At 41.9% G+C, this 4605-nt stretch overlaps 1 non-coding gene across 1 annotated transcript; it reads left to right on the forward strand.

The window, feature by feature from the left end:
* Positions 1 to 927: 927 nt before the first annotated feature.
* Positions 928 to 1034, forward strand: LOC112605535. Its single transcript, XR_003115512.1, has one exon. It is a non-coding gene; the product is annotated as a U6 spliceosomal RNA (small nuclear RNA).
* Positions 1035 to 4605: the final 3571 nt, after the last annotated feature.

Here is a 4605-nt window from a genome sequence, read left to right on the forward strand (position 1 = left end):
TGTGAGCACATTTTTTTCAAGGCTTACAGAATCCCAGAGCTTGCCCTTGCTTCAGGAAAAAGAACTGGTTGACACCTAACAGGTTTTAAGCCATGAGAAGCTGAGACCCGTCGTGAGGAAGGCAGGGGCAGCGGGGCCAGGCCACATACCACGCGTCACCCACCTCCTACCTCACCACCCCCGCTGAGACGTCTGCTGGGTGGGAGGAGGCTCATTGCCAGAGAACAGTCTGGTGTTTTCTGTTCCTGCTGCAGGAAGTCCCCCTTCTCCTGCCACCCCCACAGCTCCTCAGCCTGGAAACCACTTTTAGAGAGGAGAAGGGAAGCAAAGCTTTCAAAAGCACATACCTGTGGGGTTTGAAGGGAGGGGCCCCTTGTTCGAGTATTTCTCCCCCAAACTTGAAAGGACACTTCAGATTCATTAATTTTAGTTTTTGATGTTTCTTCAGTAATTAGGAAGCCACTAAGAAAAATTGACCCTGGGAAGACAAATTCCTGAAGCTGAGTCAGATACAGCCAGCTCTTACCACACCACCTGACCGTCAGTTCCCTCTGACCTCATCTCTTCCAACCTCCTCTCTGTCTGACTCAGCAGTGGCCACACAGGCCTCCCTGCTGATTCGAGAATGGCTCCCACCTGAGGCCTTGGGCCCCCCTTGTTTTTGCCCCCGCTTACCCATCTGGCTTCCCCCTCATGGCTTCCAAGGCTCTGCTCAGAGAGCATCCTGTCAGACTGAACTTTCCTGGCCACGCTGAGTATGTCTTTCCCCTATTTCATTTTCCTTTGTGGCACCTTTTACCACCTAATACGTTCAATGGGTCTATGTTTGTTTATAGTAAGTCTCACATGACTAGAATGCAAGATCCATGCCAGAAGAGACTTTCTGCTCTACCCTTGGAACATAGTGGGTGTTCAAAAAATATTCAAGTGCTCGCTTCAGCAGCACATGTACTAAAATTGAAACGATACAGAGAATATTAGCATGGTCCCTTCATAAGGATGACATGCAAATTTATGCAGCATTCCATAATTACGAGAAATGCAAATCAAAACCACAATGAGCTAATATCTCACACCAGTCAGAATGGCTATTATTAAAAAGACAGAAAATAATAGATGCTGGTGAGGCTGCAGAGAAAAGGGAAAGCTCATACGCTATTAGTGGAAACACAAACTAGTTCAGCCACTGTGGAAAAGAGTTCGGAGATTTCTCAAGGAACTCAAAATAGAACAACCATTTGACCCAGCAATACCACTACTGAGTATATACCCAAAGGAAAATAATTCATTCTATCTTAAAGACACATGTGCTCATATGTTCATTGCAGGACCATTCACAATAACAAGGACATGGAATCGACGTAAGAGCCCATGAACAGTGGATTGGATAGAGAAAATGAGGTACAAATACACCATGGAATACTATGCAGCCATAAAAAAGAATGAAATCCTGTCCTTTCAGCAACATGGGTGGAGCTGGAGGGAATTATGACCTCCATAAATGACCTAATGTAAGAACCTAAAACAAAATATTGCATGTTATCACTTGTAAGTGGAGGCTAAACATTGAAGACACATAATAATGAAGATGGGAACAATAGGCACTGGGGATCACTAGATGGGGAAGGAAGGGAGCGGGGTCATGGGCTGAAGTGCCACCTGTTGGGTCCTATACTTATGCCCTGGGTGATGGGATCACTGGGATCCCAAGCCTCAGGATCATGCAATTTACTCATGTAATAAACTTGCAGGTGTATCCTATAATCTATGATAAAAATTGACATTAAAACATAAATAAAATCATGAGTACTGTTTCCAAAAATATATTTTAAGAAAGAAGGAAGGAGAGAGGGATGGAGAGATGGAGGAAGACTAAAGGAAGGGTCATGGCCCTGAGAGAATACAGCACAGGCTAGGGGTGAAATACAGAGTGAGATGGGAACTGAATGGGGTCTCTGAAACTAGACATGGAAGACACCAAAAGAAACATTCCTACGTCATCTTTCCCTGTGCCTGGGATAATTTACTCCTGGATGGTAAAGATATGTCTCAGTTTCGTCTGTGTTAAATTAACCTGGACGATGTTACAAGCTGGCATTGCTTCATAAGCTTGACCTTAGCTTTCAAATAGGACCTTGTTCATTGCTTAATGACCAAGTCACAAAGTTGCAAAATGATATTGGCCCACAGCCATGTTATTGCAAACACGGCAATGACTGGCCAAAACCAGGTGTGCTCCTTACATTTCTGCCCAGGTGATACTCTCAGAGAGCTCCTCGCCATGAGAACTGTCACTCTCCCAGTGCCAGGAGCCAGGACAATTATGGGGCTTTCCCTATTGTGTGTTCTTGCTGCCAACCAGCTCCCAGGCCTAGGCTTCTGAGAAAGAGTGTAGGCACACAAGCTGCAGAGCCCTCCTCCCTTTATCCTCTCTCCCCTTCCCCAAACCCACAGTAGCTTCTGCCATAGTGCTTATTCTTTTGACCTGTTCTGATCTGCCTCCTAACTATTCCTCAGCACATTTAGGAAGATAGGTCTTCCCTGACCCCCAATCTGAGGTCTAGAGGCCCTTCTGCTTTGCATCTTCCCTCCTCCCCGGTGCCCTAGACCAGCCCAGCGGCAGCCCCTGCTGCCTCTGAAGCCCTCTCCCAGTGCTAACTGATGGGAACCCCATGGACTCCTGTCTGCTATACAAATGAAACAGACTTTCTTCAGAACCAACCCCAGCTGCCCTACTGAAGCTAGTTGCCACAGTGATTTTCAGTCTCATACTAGATTCTGATCTATTCTCTTGCCCACCTTTGGTGCTGCAGAATGGATCATCTTGTCTTATACCCAAGTCATCATTAAAATTTATAGAAAAGGAGAGAATTTTAAAAAAAAATACTAAAAAATCACTTTGCACACGTATACCTCAGAAAGCCTTTGGCCTAATGATAATGTGTGACATTAAGGCAAATAACCAAAAAAATATAATTTTTACATTTATTTCTTTGAGTGGGCTCAGTTGCACATATATGAATCTGACCAGGGTCCTGATCACTTCCTGCTCCCAAAGACCATCCCTTGAGCCTGTAAGATCCAAAGTCAACTCAGTGAATTAATGTGCAAGTCTAGCCTGAGCCAGTGAGACATGGTTCCCTCTGAGATGCCAGGAAAGGACCTAGGGCTTCCCTGGGCTCATGCCCTTGGGTGAACCATGGCCTGGTCTGGCCTTTTAGAGGTTGTGCAAGACCAGCCTCTGTGATCTGCGAAGGCCCTGAGTGCCAGACATCGTCTCCAACACTGACCTAGATCCAGTGCCATCATGACAAGAAAGTCTCCTCTACTTTAACCTTTACTTGAAAGGAAACTTTGAAATGACCAATCCACATTATTTTGTTTGTTTGTTTCTGCTTTCCACATGTTCCTGTCTGTAAAACCAACCTCCTCTTCTTGGCTCATCAGAACACTTATTCTATTGTATGGAATAAAGTGCTGCCCAATTATAGAATCAAAAATATAGTAAATTAATGTTTTTCATATATATTTGAAAGTTTTTATTGATGCATAATAATTATACATATTTATGGGGTATGTGTGATATCTTGATACAGCCATAGGATGTGTAATGATCAAATCAGGGTATTTAGGATATCCATCGCCTTGAACATGTATCCTTTCTTTCAGCTAGGAACATTTCAAATCTTCTCTTCTAGCTATTTTGAAACATACAATGTTTTCGTTAACTATAGTCACCCTACTGTGAGGCTGAATACTAGCACTTATTCCATCTATCTAACTGTATGTTTGTATCTATTAACCAACCTCTCTTCATCCCACACACCCTTCATAGCCTCTAGTAGCTACCATTCTTTTCTCTACCTCCATGAGATCCATCTTTTTAGCTCCCACATATGAGAAAGAATATGCAATGTTTGTCTTTCGGTGCCTGGCTGATTTTACTTAACAAAATGCCCTTCAATTCCATACATGTTCCTGCAAATGACAGAATTTCATTTTTTCTTATGGCTTAATAGTATTCCATTTTGTGTGTGTGTGTGTGTGTGTGTGTGTGTAAGTGTGTATCACATTTACTTTATCCATTCATCTGTTGATGGACACTTAGACTGATACTGTATCTTGGCTATTGTGAATAGTGCTGCAATAAACATGGGAGTACAGTCTCCCTTTGATATAACGATTTTTTTCCTTTGGATAAATACCCAGTTGTGGGATTTCTGGATCATATGGTACTTCTATTTTTAATGTTTTGAAAAACTTCCATATTGTTTTCTATAATGGCTATACTGATAAATGAATTTAATAAGGTTGCAGAATACAAAATCAACATACATAAATCAATAGCATTTCTATGTACCAATAATTAACTTGCTGAAGAAGAAATCAAGAAAGTAATCCCATTTATAATAGCTATAAAAATTAATTGTCTAGGAATAAATTTAATCAAATTTAATAAATTCTTTCTCATGAAAGAAATTGAAGAAGACACAAATAGAAAGACATTCCATGCTCATGAATTGGAAGAAATAATATTGTTAAAATGACCCTACTACCCAAAGTAATCTACAGATTCAATCTCTATCAAAATACCAATAACATTCT

This window comes from Theropithecus gelada, chromosome 13 (genome assembly GCF_003255815.1).
Source record: "Theropithecus gelada isolate Dixy chromosome 13, Tgel_1.0, whole genome shotgun sequence".
Taxonomy (NCBI): domain Eukaryota; kingdom Metazoa; phylum Chordata; class Mammalia; order Primates; family Cercopithecidae; genus Theropithecus; species Theropithecus gelada.